We start from the raw sequence: 15,962 nt of genomic DNA, 5'->3' as shown, positions 1-15,962 counted from the left end.
TTTTCTTTAAACTGATTCTAGTTAACAACTCATTGACGATGTGTCAACCTGACATAAATATTAAACATACCTTAACTTTTTATTATGTCAGTTTTTAAATTCTCGATTTTTTAAATGAACCCCTACAAAACTGTTGAAAATAAATACGTACTATATTCAGAGCCTTTATTATGTTTTTTGGAGAGGGAAAAGTAATTAAAAATGAATGAGGGTATGGAAATATGAAACATAAAGTTTATCTTAGTAAATAAAAGATCAAACTAAGTAGTTTTTGCTGATTTTCCACGTTTAGAAAACCTGGACGTCACTAAATGTCCAGTTTAATATAACACGGACCTTTTTTCATTGCAATGAAGCCCATAGCTTACGATTCTGCACTGAAAACTAACTTTTCCTGTACTCATTGAACGCCACATAAGACCTGTCGAACCACGCCCCTTTCTATTCAACGGCGGCAGGCGCCAGAAGATGGTCGTTATTCAAAAGTGGTCTAATCCGGTTTGGCAACAAACAAACACGAAACCACAAAAAAATAAAGTATCTTTATTTTATGTTAATAAAAGCTACTCCCCTACTCAGACCCCATCATTACCAAGTAAAAAAAAAAAAAAAAACCTCACCCAAACAAACAGAAAACCCCCCAACAACAATAGGCTATGGTCCTGTGACATAGAGATGCCAGGCTGCTTTCTGTAATGAACATAGGTTCTTCGAAGAGGTTAGTTGACTAAGCTGTTACTTGTTCATTTTCTCGTGTTTATTTCTTTCCCTAATAATACACAACTAATTTGCACAACTTTAATTATGAGACTCATGCAAAGTTTTACGCGGAAACATAGCAAGATCGGGCAGTAGCTGAAGGATAGCATTTGAACCGGTTAACACAGATTACAGAAAATCATCAACCCAGATCAGTGATAAAATCGAAGAAAATTTGAATTCAGATTACACTGTCAAGAGTTTTGCTATGCCGATTTTAAAATAGTGAAATATTTTCATAGTATCAGTTAAGTCATGTCTATCAGATTACCGCCTTGCTTAATAGTTAGCAATTTTTAAAAATAGATAATTACGTTTAATATAGTATTATATGTATAATAAAATGGAAGATATGCATCATAATATTGTAAAACGGCAACAACAAAAACTTGAAACATGAACCTATAAGATGCACGCTACAGGGTAAACATGCAGCTTTTTGTATTTTATTTGTTAGAAATTTTTTATTAATTTGAATTAAAGCATTTTTGTGCAACTCAAAAATAAAGTTAAAAATTAATTAGGTTTCTTTGTTGTTTTTAATACCAACCATTCAGTGCTTCTAAGCTTTCTGCAGCGTTCTCTGTATCAGTGGCAGATATTAAAGTGAAGTTTAGGGTACTGCAACCCTGAACACAGTTGGTATCTTAAACACCTGGTGGGAGAGTGAGCTACACGCATAAAGAGGCAAGTTTCTCGTGCACTTATATTTAATTTCATACGTCCTCATGGGGGCAGTGTTGCATTACAAATCAGTCATGGAGCTGAGCTCTTCAAGTTTGTTGTAACAGGAGATGGCAGTAGGGCATCATTGATACGGCCCTCTGCAGGTGCCCTGGCATGTATTCAAGATGATGGATGTTTTACATTAGTGTGTGATGACAGCAGCTTATGTTTGTGTCTCACTAAATGTCAGCAAGTATCATATTAAAAAATCTGGCAGGAGAGCTGCAGAGTGTGATCCTGCGTTTTACAGCTTCCATACTGTGTAGCTGACCTTCAATCCTCGCTGTCTCACTGTCATCCCTCTCTGTCTTACTTTGCTTTCTACAGACAGACATGTGTTTTCATTGTTTCCTAAAGCTTCACAATGGATCTTTATATAGAAAGAAAAAGTGTGTGTGTTTTCTTTGCTGTTCCACACAACATGCGTTGAAATTTTAAGAAGAATTTGTTGGATTTTCTTTGTGAAAAAGTCAACCTTTAGCTATATTGTTTGCCTGGACTTTTATTCAGTTTTCTGACTCAGGAGGTCATTTAAACATATTTTTTTGTGGTAACTAACTTGCACTCTGGTGCATAGATCATTTTAGCAGAGTCATAACTGCTCACAAATAATTTTTATGCCATTCACAGAAGTTGTTTCTCAAGGGCACTGCAGTGTGAAGCAATATCCTTGAAATAGGTGATGATGTCACATAGATGGACTGAAAAGCTGGAGAATGTAGAAGAAGCAAGGTGCTATTATTTGGCCCTATTCTACTTTCTCTATCATGGGCTATGGTTGGGTATAGATAAGGTTTACAGCCTGGGGGTCTGGAATCAATAATGGATGTAATTGGTGAGCTGGAAGTGAAGATAATTGAAGGTAATTGTGTGGACCGTCACCAGCTTTGTCGAGAGGTCAAGTTATCGAAGACGAGAAGATGGCGGGGATGGTAAATCACTCTCTCTCCCCTAGACCTCCTACTGTATACCTATTGTTTATAGCATTAGTTAGTAATAACACCTTTGCATTTTATTGACTTTCTTTTTCAAAGCTGAAACAATAGTTCCAAGAATGTGTTCGTCTTCACGTAAGTTGTTATATTTGCTCAGAAAAAGCTATATGACCTTGTAGTAAACTAGATCTTTTGCATCTTTGGGCCTTTTGGTGTAAAGGTACAATTTACAGATGTTAGATTTTAAGGTTGTGCTGTTTGTAGTGGATGCTTTACAAGCACGTTGTTACTATTCATACTCTCAACTCTGTATAATGCCAAACAGATCAGATATTTCCTTGTATCAGCAGCCTCACCCTTCTGCTGTTCAAACTTTCTGTTTATGAGGGGGACCCAATTAGAAGAAAGTTGGCTTGAAGTTACAGTAACCTGTTTCAGACACTGCATAGCCTGAGGGGCTGCATCAACGCCTAGTATAAGATGATTTTCATTTCTACTTGACTGGATTACTGCAACATCCTTTTTGCAGGGCTTCCTAAAACAACGTTCAGTAAGCTGTAGCTTAGTCAGAAGTCTGCTGCAAGGGCATTAATGGAAACCAATAACAGATACTGGCTTCCAGAATCCTACAGAATTGATTTAAAAATATTTTATTTATATAAACAAATCTTAAATGGTCTGACAGTTAATCACTTTACATCCGAGTTTGCCTTCTTAGATCTTCCACTGCCAAACTGTTAGCTACGCAGTACTCCTCACAGAAAAAAATTGGGGATGCAGCTTTTGCACATTATACCCACAAACTCTGAAACAGCCTCTCCCTCAAAATATTAGAGAAGTAGACTCTAAGGCCAATTTCAAGAAACTGTTATAAACACGCTTTAAATCTGGTATTCAACTAGTATTTCCACTTAATAATAATACCACTGTCAGTTCTGGTGAGACTCGATTCAGTAGTCTGGGAGATACGGTGCAAAGTTCTTCTACTTCTAAGTTTGCTTCTTCATTATATTTTTCCTTGTTTTTTTTGTGGGACTTTATGTATTATTTATTTTTATGTATGAGCTGTTTATAAACTTGTGGGTGTGCATATATGCATTTTTAATGGGTTGTTCATTTGTTAAATATCTCTTTTAATATATTTATCAACCTCCTTAACCCCCAGAAAAGCCCTTTGAACCCATACATGTTATATTGGGCTATACAAATAATTGAAGTGGATTCATGTTTATTTTGAACTGTGACTCATAAAAAGGCACGGTACTAGAGTGCAAAGATAAAGAATGGAAATTCTGGAAAACGGCATAATAGATATCAGTCTTTTTAATTTTTATCTGGAAGAAAATTGTGCAGCCACTTCATTTAGTCACTTGATATGTGCATGTTGTTTTCAGTTTTTTGTCAGTACAACCAGTGCAGTTGTAATGCTGGCCCATAAAGCAGTGAACTGATGCACTATTTTGGCAGCCTTCATTAAGAATATGGTGTAAATGTTTAATTTAAAAATGTCTGCTAGTCAATATAATTCAAGAATCACAGTGCAAAAACTTATGGCCAGTGCATATGTAGATGCTCAGAGTAACTGGTATGCTCTGAGTCTCTTTGGCATTGTGTATTGGACTAAAGCAACTCATAGAATATTAATTAAATTCTTTCATAGATTCTTTTCTCCCAGTGAACTTTCCAGGGGCAGAGAAGTGTTTTAAAGGTGAAATGTGTCCTATGGTCAGCAGGGGGCACTGCAGTACTGTGCATTAACTTAAATCTCAACCTCTGCAAAAACTTCACTGGTGCTCTGCAGAGTCATGGCCACTGAATGATATGACACTTTCATTCATATTTCACTCTAAGAACATTCAGCGATTACTCCCATCTTATAGCTTGGAGTAAAAGGATTCCAAGATCTGCACTCTCTTATCTTTCTGTAGATTATATCTGCTTTAACACCGTAGCATTTTACAGTCCAATTGGTGTTCTGTTTCAGATAATGCATTTTTGTTTTAAGTTGTCATTAGTGATAGATAAATGAAGGAATGTATCTATCATAACCTTGAACACTCAGAATACACTATGGTTGTGTACTCAATGTAAAAAATAACATTATTGTAGTTCTGCTCTTCTTTGACAATGCAATGTTCAGTATAGACTTCCTGTTAATTTTTTTTCTTAGTTTAAAAAAAACAAACCAATATTTTTATGTAAATAAGATTTACATTTTCATTGTAGGTTATAGTCCCTTAACGTACTTAAAGAACATGTTGAATGTGTACTGTAGATACAATTTAACAGCTTTACAGTATTTGTAAGCATCACTTGTACATCTGTAAAAGTTAAAATTCTGAAAAAGGTGTCTTGTACCAACTCTGGATGTACTTACTTTAATATATTATAACTAGTTTAGTCAGAATGGCAGAAATAAGCCTCTTCCCAAGGGTGGCTTGGCTCTCCCTTGGAGAAAGGGTGAAGAGTTCAGTCATTCAGGAGGGACTCGGACTAGAGCTGCTACTCTCCCAACTCAAAAGGAGCCAGTTCAGATTTTTTTGGGCATCTGACTAGGATGCCTTCTGGACACCACCTAGTGAAGGTATTCTGGGCATGTCCTACCGGGAAGAGGCTGCAGGGCAGACCCAGGACACGCTACAGAGATGATGTCTCTCGGCTGGCTTGGGATCGTCTTTGTGTGCCCCTAGATGAACTGGAGGAGGTGGCCAGTGTTACGTCCCCTGGCTAGTCTAGGGGGTGAAGGGATGAACATAAAGGTGGATGGTGAAGGAGGAGCCAAGATGGTAACTTTAAAAGGTTTATTTAATGCTGGTGATGAGATTTGGGTTCAGACTGAGGTATAACTTCAGGGAGAGCCAAGGCCAACATAACAAACAAAACATCCCTGATGTAAAAATAAAAGAAACTTACCTAACTCCAAAGAAAACAAAATATACAACCTATAACCATAACCTACCTAACAACACATAAACTGGAGAAAATGGGATGTCAAAACAAAAGGCAGCTCTCCCCTACAAGCAGTCTGAACATGAAAACAAAAATGCACATACAAGTCACAAAGGCATGCAAGCCTGCACAGGTATGGCAATCAAAATGACCAGAGGGCACAGAAACACAGCTCCACAGGCCTTAAGTAGTGCTCCGCTGATTAACAATTATCTGGACTCTGAGCGGCATCCAATCAGGACGGAGGAGGTGGAGCCTAGACAAAACAAAGAGTTAGTAGGGAGAAGAGACATCCTCCTGGGGGGATGTAACACCAGGAAGAGAGGGAGTGCTGGGTTTTTCTGTTTAGACCCGGATAAGTGGTAGAAGATGAATTGATTGGTAGCTTAGTTAGTTTAATGTTAGCATATTAAGCAGCATAATTGCAGAAATCTCAGGCCTTTTTAAAAAATGTTTTTTTTTTCTTAGAACTGTCTTAAAGCCTACAAAGAATATGTAAACATTTCAAAGTGAACACAAGAAATCCAACAGGAGCAGTGGTTGTGTTGACAAACAAAAATGTGAAAAATTTTAGGTGCATTATACGGCATCAGTCATTTGCTTTGATGTTGCAGCCAAAGGTTTCCAGGTGATCACAGAACTTCACAGTCCTCCTGTCATTGGTTGGCTCAGAGGTACAGTAGCTGCTCTAGGATTCCTTCTTGTAGTTCCGACTTCCTGGGGGAGCCGCTGAAGGATGTTGTCAGTGATGAATACTCTTTGTAATCTAACGGGATATTGGAGTGGAAGTGCTCAACATTCAGCTGGAGGGAAAGGGGAATAGAGGGAGAACATTTACACAATCTTATATACATGGAAACCATGAAGGGACTTGGTATTGATTATATGTTTTGACACTGTTTTTCTGTTTTTGCTTTCTATATGTTTCAGTCTTGTTTAATCGTCTGCTCTTCCTCTTTCCTCCACCCTCCCTTCACTGTTTCTTGTACTATGTATTTTGATTACAAGAATTAGTTTCAAAACAGAGTTGGTGCAAGTATTTGAAAAAGAGCAATTACTACTTTATATAACTTTGGAAGACATCAGGTGTGTTTTCACTACAAATAATCAAGTCAAGACTTTGCCTTTATTCTTCAGGCACAGCTTGTTGTTAGACGAAACTAGAGTATGGAGAAGATCATCATCAAGGCAAGAAAAACATAACAGGAAAAAACAAGCAGCAAATGTAAAGGCAAGAGGCTGAACTATCAGTAGACTGTCTCTCAAGTGTCTATTTCCTTCTCCCTTCACAATGTGTTCCCATGCTTAATTGGAAATGTAGTGTAGGTAATGAACCCATTTATAGACTCATTACAATATTCTGCGCTAGCAAAAGGTATTGTGCTGAGACACAGGACAAGAGCTGTGGAGAGGAGAGATTAGAATGGAAAGAAGTGAATACATGAAGGACATTCATAGATGGGAAAATATGAGACTAAATATTTTGACATTTAAAAAAAAAAAAGGGTATCTCACAGGTGTACTTTTGTGTCTTTGTGCGTCCTGATTGTTGTGATCAAGATAATTGGGAACCTGTCACCTTGTGTTGTACAGTGAATGCTTGCTGAGAAACATGGAGATATAGCCATGTTGCCCCATGTCATACAAACTCCGTTTTTTTTGGATTGCAAGATTCAACACCACGACAAAAATCATAACTTTTAGAGCAGGTCAGCCTTATAGCAGTAACTGGTAGCGATCAGAAAAGGTGAAATCGATGAGAAAAAGAGAAGAAATATGCACGATAAGATGCAAGGGTTTATCTCCACTCCTCACTCTGTGCTATACTTGGCTTAGTTTGCTCTTGCTGGGAGTTACAAGGTCAGATTATCAACACTCTCATCTTTTATCAGAATCAGAATCAGAATCAGAATACTTTATTGATCCCTGGGGGAAATTATTTTTTGTTATCATCAGTATTCCAGCACCTATGCTGGTTGGATCCTGACTAGCCAAAAAAACATGTCTAGGAGAAAGTAATGGGGACAGAAGGGTACACGTATAATAAAAAAAATGTCTGAGCATTCATTCATAGCTTATTTTAGTAAATACTATCTCACAATCTTTGCGATACCTCTCATCACATTTGCATCATCACAAGAGTTTACTAAACTTTACTGTTATGTTTCATCCCAGCCAGCTAAATTTTCACATAAGTGCTCACTAAACCTCAGCGTAGTTAAAATTCTGTTTGCACAATGTTTGAGAAAATTCTATTAGTTACAAGCTGTGTACTAGAACCACGACCTTAACTCGTGATGATGAAGATGAAATACAAAGCAGAGTAATGGATTCACCTGCCATTTCCTGTTTTAAATCAAATAACCCATGGTTAAATGCTTTGGAGAAGTGCATATTTTGATGCCAGCGACTCACTCTGTCATACTTAAATGGCACAATGTTTTCTCTTTGACTTAATGAGCTTCATTAAGGTCTGACTCACTAGTCTTCTGAATTTTTGTTTTTTTTTCTTCCCCCCTCTTATGCTAATTCAGTAACAGGAATTGCTGTTTTCATGCTGGGTAAAGTGCTACAGTGCACATCACTTCTTTGCTGATCTCTTACTTGACCTGTTGTCTACATAGTGCGTCTTGTCCATGTGCAGTGTTATGAGTACACCCATTATTCAGTAGCTTGTAGAACCACCTTTAGCAACAATAACTCAACGTAATGGTTTTCCATATAACTTTATCAGTCTCACACATCATTGTGGAGAAATTTTGGCTTATGCACAGCTCTCTTAATGTCCCACCACTGCATTTAATCAGGTCGAGGTCTGGACTTTGACTTGGCCATTGCAAGTGGGATCATTGGGATCATTCTGCTGTTGCAGTATAGTTGTCCATTAACCCCCTTAACTGTGTGATTGTACAGATTTTTTTTAAAATAGTAACGTGTGTGTGTGTGTGTGTGTGTGTGTGTGCGCGCGCGCGCGCGCGTGCTTAAAAACACCCAATCCACATGCATTATATTTATCTACCAATGAAACACTAAGAGGAATGGGCTGGGGTATTGTCATGTGATTATAAGGCCAACTGGACAGTTACCAGTGTCAAACCTAGGTATGTTTGGTACTTTTCAAATACTTTAGTTCTTTCATAGTGTATGTTTGTAACACTGGATGAGAAAAACTCAAATCATCATCCTGAATTTGCACTCTATCAAACATATCTAGATTTGACATTGGCAACCCCCCATTTTGGCCTTATATCACATAACCATATGGCCAACCCATCCTTGTTGGTGCTTCATTGGTGGATAAATGTACTGCATGCAGACAATTGAATGGTTTTAAAGAAAAAAAGTTGTGCAATTTTCTTTTTTTCCGTGCAATTAGTGGATTAGTGGATAGGTATACTCGGTGTCTTCTATTTATAGTGCCGTCTACAATATAGTTCTTGATGAGCCTGATGAATGCCACAGGCCGAAATGCAATGCTTAATAATAAAGCAACCCTCCAAAAAAGTCATATTAGTTTGATTTTTTTTGTTGTACTGTCATGAACTTTAACATTTAACATGTTAAATGAGGCCCTTAGAGTCTGAGATGTAGCTTTGCTATATCTGGGCGATACTGAGGCATTTTGTTAACACACACTTGAATGCTGGCAAAACTTGTTCTTTTATAAAGGACATCAGGACATCAGATTAGCAGCAACTAGCTGCTACCTACCCCCTTATTTCTATGGAAGCAGTGAGGGTGTATTTAGTTTTTCATACAACTGCACAGATTCCTGTGAAACTTTCTTTTCATGACTATATATCCAAATCTATTTGTATTTATTTATTTATTTTTACATTCAAGCCTTCACACCGCAACCACTGAAACATCAAGAATCCGAGATGCTGATTCATTTAAAGCTGGAGGACAAACAGCTGACGAGGTATGAAAAGTAACTCTGTTTTTAAAGGCCAGCCACTTTGACTGTTTGTATATGTGTGTGTACTTGTGCTGTCCTTGCTCTAATTGACCAGCTGTGGCTACGTGTTCGGCCTCCTTAAAACCCCCATTGATCCCACAGCCATTTCACAACAGGCCTTATTGCTTTGCTTGTGCCCTCTGTTTCAGGCGTCTGCAACACCCCTGAAAAGGAGTAGAGGAAATAGTGGGGACTGAGCAAGTGAGTGTGCAAGAACTGTGGTGTTTGAAGTGGAGGGGTAGTAATGAAACTGTACATTAGGATGGATATTCTAGAAGATCGGTGTGTTTTGCCACTTTATGGTTTCCAAATCCTATTCATTGAGTCAATGAAAACTACGATACGGCATGCAGGAGTCGATAAATTGATATCTGCAAAAATGAGTTAGTAAAGATTTCTGATGACATAGGCAGTGTGCAGCGAAACATCCCACATTTGCAGTTATTAAAATATAAATCTTTTCTTGAATGTCAAATTCAGTGACAGTAATTTAGTCTAAGTAGAGTACATTAACGTATTCTCATTCAAAATATATAATTGCAGGGCTAAATGGGTGTTAAGTATTCTTAAATGCATGCCGTGTAACCTCAAGGTCTGGGTCTGGCTTGGCCAAGAACCATTCGTCACCCCTTTGCTTTCTTCTCCCGTGTGCCTTATAAAAGCAAAAACCTTTAAAAACAAATAGAATTGTAATTGCTTTTAGCTGTGGGCTAAGGTCAAGGAATGTGCTACTCTCAAACTTGGCTGGCTTTGATTGCAAGCTTAAGCACATTTTCAAGGAGAGAAACTTGGAAAAGTCTTGGTTAACAGAATTCCATCTGTTTTATAGTCGATACAACAATGGAGATCTGCCAAACACCGCACACCTCACTCTGTAATGTTATACAAACTTTGACCTTTCTCCCTCCAGGACTGTTCTCGGGGGTTGTGGGCCAGGGTCAAGGCCATTAAAGCTGGCTTAATAAGCTGCTGAGGCCTCCATCTGCCCAGCCCCCTCCTACTGGTCCATGTGAGGCCTGAAGGTTCAGAGTCAGCAAAGCTGGAATCTGGTCCTGTCAGCAACCTTCAGAGATGGTTTGAACAGTGTGTCTTGATGGTAGTCTGTCTTTATTTTCGGCATGAATGATACTTGCTGATACATGCTGATCCCTCTTAATGTGCAGTCATACTCATGAAGCAAGATTTTTTGGCGTACTTGCATGAATCCACAGATTTTTAATATTCTTTGAATATTAGCACATTTGGCACTTTCTTACTGGCGTTTTCGAAGCAACTGCCACTGATAAGTGTAGACAGCACAGGAAGCTGAAGGAAATGGCACATGCATCAGACTGATACTAAAAAGAGAATAATAATTGCTGAAGAACTGCTAAAAAATGTTGCACACTGCCTACAAGCATATCAGCGCTTGCATGGACCCATAATTTGATATGGTATATTACCATTACTATGGAGTTTTATCTGCTCTGATAATGGTTGATTTCACACTGAACAGAGTATTTTGCAAATTGTTCTTATCAATTTCATCACTTTTTGGGGATCCAGACATGTAAAATTGATATTTTACCATCCTGTGTCCGTAAAAGAGTTGTTTTTTTTTGTTTTTTTTGTCCTGATGAATGTTTAACATTTGAGTTTTTGAATCTGCTTTTCAAACCGCTGGCCTATTTGCGGGATTATACATACCAGCCACCAAGATCAAATACAGTTCTTTTAACTGTGTCATCATTATTTTAGTTTTACTTTTGTCTTGTGGCTTTAGGATTGTTTATGTCCCTATATTTTCTAGTCAGAAGAGCATGAAAATAATAGAGCAGTGCAATCGCTGTGGTATAGTTTTAGGTGCAGACTTGTTTCTTTTGACTAGGTTTGGTTTGGTTGTGTGTGTGCGTGTGTATGTGAGAATGTGGCACATCAATGGTCCAATCAATGACCACATCACCACCACGAGTCTTTTTGTACTTGTTTTATGGTAAACTTTGTGTTAGTTTCCATAAATGTTTGTTATACGTAAAGGGGTGTGCAACCAACGCAAACATACTTGCTTGCAGTCTTCCAATGAAGCAAAGAGCATATAGCTGATAGATGATGCTTTGCATAGGTCAGATGCTAACTGTTTGAAAAGTGGACCAGAACAGAGGAGGGAGTGAGAGTAACGTTCATAACAAAAATGACGAAAAATGAAAAATATTCTAGAATATTCTATTATATTGTTCTAATAGAAGGATAAAATTTATTAATCCCAGAGGGAAATTAAGTGGTCATAGCAATTTCAAAGCAATCATATAAAGTGAATTGTAGAAATAGAGATATAGGTAGGTAAATACAGAGATATAAATATAATACAAATATGAAAGGACACAAGTATTACCCTAATGTTCCTTGGATATTAAAAGATGTTATAAGTGCACAGGTGTGCAAGTGTACATTGTGGCGTACAGAAGTGACAGAGTCCTCTTCAGTAATGTGGGTCTCACCCAGGTGGATGAGTTAAATAGTCTGATAGCAGCAGTAGGAAACGACCTCCTGTCTTGTTCCCTCAGGCAGTGAGATCGAGGGAATCTGTTTCTGAAAATGGTCTTCAGATTGTCCAGTATCTTATGGAGGGTCGGAAATCGTCTTCGATTGGCAGTTTTCCACAATTCCATGAAATAAACAGAACCAGAAACTCCGATGGCGGCTGCAGTACAAAGACACTTTTCATTGTTTTTAACATTTGGTTTTTTTCGTTCTTCTTCTTTCTTCTCTGCAGCTGACAAGGACCAACAACATCAAAAGCAAGATTAGCCCACAGACAGGTTGTTGGTGACACTTTCCCCTTGTGACAGTAAACAGCTGCAACATATAGACAGTAGCCTAATTAAAAGCGGGTCTTTACTCTCCTCTGTCACTATGTACTTACTTAAGATGGAGTTATTGTGAATTCAGTCTTTTTTAAATGCTGTGAGGGAACAACATTAAATTTGAAAAAAAAAAAACAAAACCCCAAAAAAAACCCAACATCTATTTTGAGTCAAAGATGAACTGATTTAATTTTGGTAGTCAAAGGTCAAGGTTACTGTGACCTCTCAAAATTAATTGTTTTCCCCATAACTCAAGAATTCATACATTCAGTTTTGACCGAATTTCACACCACTGTGTAATAGGATAATGTGATGAACTGGTAACATTTTATAAGCAAAAGGTCATTGGCCTACATTGCTTTGATATGATTGTGTTCTGCAAAAATACCTGTCTAGTTATAATTCAACACCATGAGTCACAGAACTGAAGGTGAGATGGTGACTATATTTCAGTTTTGATGCTCATTTAGTGACACTACTTTGGGTGCACTCCTATTTAATGTCTTCACTGCATATGTTATTCTGAAGAGTCAATGTAATGAGAACATACCACATATAGTGCTTTATAGACATACTGCTTTGTTAGCACCATCTGTTTAAAGAGGTGCTGTGTGTCACTCGTTTTCTGAAAGTACTTGATAGAAAATTAGGAATGTAAATGACAAAAAACTCTAATACACAGATCCCCTTCGTACATGTTTAGTACTGCAGTTTGTTCTACAGTGTCTTACTCTTGTGAGTCAATGCATTTTTAATGTGGACTTATTTTCAACTGAATAATTTAGTGCTTGGTCAGCAACAGGGGTGATCCAGAATCCATCTGATGGGGTAGAAAGAGCATGAGGGGAAAATCCAGATGCAGAAGTTTGAATGGGCCTGAAAATGCATACTGGAGCACAGCGTACATGGGTCATTATGTTCAGAGACGAGTCCAGATTAGGGCAAAAATGTGGAGAAGATGCAGGGATTGCTATACTAACTGTTTTCTTTACCATAGGGTAAAGATTTTGATAGGGGCATTGTGATGGTGTGGGGGGTCATCTCTTACACTGGAAAAACAAGGGTTTTCAACATTGGAAGTACTCTCAATGCAAAGAGAGATCCACATGATATTCTGTAACTGGTAGCAATCTAATATCTCCACAGTCCGGGACCGAACTTCATCCTCCAAGATGACAACGCTCTCCTCCACAGAGTGGGCTTTATCAGAGGCTACCTTGAGAATTTGTGAGTCAAGAGGATGGAAAGGCCTCTCTACAGTCATGACCTCAACCTCATTGAACAATTGTGGGATCAGCTTAGGCGTGCTGTTCATGCCAGACTGACCAACATGACCACATTGGCTGACTTGCACCAAATGCTGGTTGAAGAATGGGATGCCTTCCCACAGCAATGTGTAACCAAGCTGGTGACCAGCATGAGAAGGAGGTGCCAGGCTGTGTATTGTTCGTTCACTACCGAGGCCCCAGTGAATAAACTGGTTTCTTCAGACTTAAACCATTAATATCAATAAATGACACTAAAAAAGAATCAATTGCAGAATAAGCTGTTTGGCATTGGGAGAGAAGATTTGTCAGGTTTTTCATGGGTGCGATGAGGAAATAAGCAGGCTTTTTCAACAGTACAAGATTTATTGTTACAACAAGGAATGATCAACCAAACACAAATTTTCAAAGTTTTTAATAATATTATTTGTTATGAAGAACCATGTCATACTCATATAACACTGAGAGAGAAAGAAAATATAGTGGACCTCTATGACACAGGTAAACAAGTTATATCAGGGTTTGGATTTGCATACTTGTCAAAATCATCATTTTTAGATTAGGTTTGTTAACTGTGAGCTAAATGGGGGGGAATCAACAAAGTTTTCTCATTTCTCTTTCCTAGCTCCCTTCATATCATACAGACAAGAGTGTGTTCGTTTGTTTTATTGCATTAGAGCATTATGTAAATATGTATATTGCCATTCTCTTGAGGGAGACTGCACTGATGGGGCTGAATAGAGCATCCGGAGAGGGCAATTTAACAGGCAGCGATGAATGCCCTGTAACATATGTCATCTTGTCACACACACAAGTTGACGTCAACATCATGATGCAGAAGAGCGGGCAGGCCCATCTGCGGCAGGGGTAGACCCGGGCATCCGGAGCGCTTCGTCTCTTTCATTTACCACGGCTGGGCGCTGAGTACGAACGCAGGGTTTGTGAATGGCCTGTTGTTAATGAGGCCTCATTCGGTGCAAGGAGACACCCAGGGCTACCGCTTAGTGGCATGCCCTCGGCCGACATGAATAAAAAAAGCAGAGTGGGATCATTAGGCCCCCGGATGCCCAAGGGGTCCGGCACTTTAATCACGTTTGCGTAATGAATGCAGCTGCTTTGAATCACTGCTTATTCATAATGTCCACAGATGCGGTTGTAATGCAGCGTTAATGTTACTGCTGATCTGCCAGAAGTCGTGGGTCTGTGTGTTCACAGACAGGGGCCACTCTGTTGGTTGGATAGTGTAACAATGGTATGACAAGCCTAGGGTCACGTTAGATTGATCAACACCCAGAGATTTCTTCCTTTGCCCTCATGAGTATGGACAATGCAAATTCAAATGTTGGCATATGGCTTAGAGTCACAGAATGAGGGTTACTTCACATATTATGCAATAAGATGGCTTCTACATTTGCGTTTTCTTGTATTTTCAATGGGCATAATCTGAGAAGAATCCCTTTCTCCACAGTTTTCACATAGTTTCCAAGTCTCTGACTTTCTGCTGAGAGTGCAAAGTCTGTTTGAAGTGGTCCTGCAATTTGAAAGTATGATGAATTGTGCCAGACTCCAACAGTTAATGATCAAACAGTTTGTTTTTCCATTCACTAAAGAAATGAATGGCACATCACTTTTCTTCCTTTGTACCAAACTATAGCTTGAGAAAATTGCTAAAATTTCTATCCTTAGGTGGAGAAATGATAACATGGTTTGTTTGCTTTTATGGAACCTCACAAAACCTTTGTGATCACATCCTAATGAGTGACCTTTTCTCATTTGTCCTCTTCAGAGACTCATTTATGCCAGCACCAAGCTTTTCCCTCAGCTGTGGTCGCAAACAGCGTGTCACTCTCATCTTTTTGATGTTCTCTCAACGCCTTTATGCTATTCAAAGAGACACTGAGTGTTTCTATATGTTAACTTGTCTCAAAAGTAAATTCATATGGATAATCTTGTCAGTTGGCCAGTCCTGGATCACGTGCACTTCAAGGCATCTGTCTCTTTGACTCTACTTTTCTTTCTCTTTACGGTTATCATTGAAATTAAATTGTGCCTAAGGGATTTGGAGTAATTGTGTACAGCCCCTTAACAATGTACATTAGTTTTTGGAGTATAATGTTGATCACTGTCTCCTTTGAGACCATTGCATGCCTGCTTTCTGTCCATGCCAAGGCATCTGCCTTCTCACTATTGAAAGTTAGAATTAATCCTCAGAAGGAGCTCCCATCCTAAATGGGTAAATTAATTCTGTTTGGTTTAAGTCCTCAAGTACATCTGGACTGTCTAAAGGGACGAGAGCAATGGCTGCTGTCTCAAATCCCATCTTTTGTGAAGCCCAGGTCTGTTCATGCAGACACACTACGCAAGCATAATGCCTGCTGCAATTTTATCTCAATTTCTGTGTATTTGCATATGCATAGGCTGAATCATTGTTGTCATTTTAATGAAGAGGGAAAACTCCCTCACAGGCAAATACAGCTAAAAGAGACCATTTTAATGGCAGACATGCCTTCATGATCAGCTTTAATAG

General features: G+C 38.6%; 1 long non-coding RNA gene across 3 annotated transcripts; it reads left to right on the top strand.

Moving 5' to 3' along the window:
• The first annotated feature begins 524 nt into the window (after positions 1-524).
• Positions 525-13,682, top strand: LOC143413366 (uncharacterized). 3 transcript variants are annotated; one of them, XR_013094000.1, is made up of 5 exons: positions 525-718; positions 9,213-9,291; positions 9,477-9,528; positions 12,080-12,125; positions 13,317-13,682. It is a non-coding gene; the product is annotated as an uncharacterized LOC143413366 (long non-coding RNA). The 3 variants fall into 3 exon arrangements; XR_013094002.1 differs by lacking the exon at positions 12,080-12,125; XR_013094001.1 differs by lacking the exons at positions 12,080-12,125; positions 13,317-13,682 and adding an exon at positions 10,238-10,417.
• The last annotated feature ends 2,280 nt before the right edge of the window (positions 13,683-15,962 follow it).

Source organism: Maylandia zebra, linkage group LG17 (genome assembly GCF_041146795.1).
Source record: "Maylandia zebra isolate NMK-2024a linkage group LG17, Mzebra_GT3a, whole genome shotgun sequence".
Lineage (NCBI taxonomy): Eukaryota > Metazoa > Chordata > Actinopteri > Cichliformes > Cichlidae > Maylandia > Maylandia zebra.
Note: the sequence above shows the minus strand (reverse complement) of the source record. Positions and strands in the feature narration are given on the sequence as shown.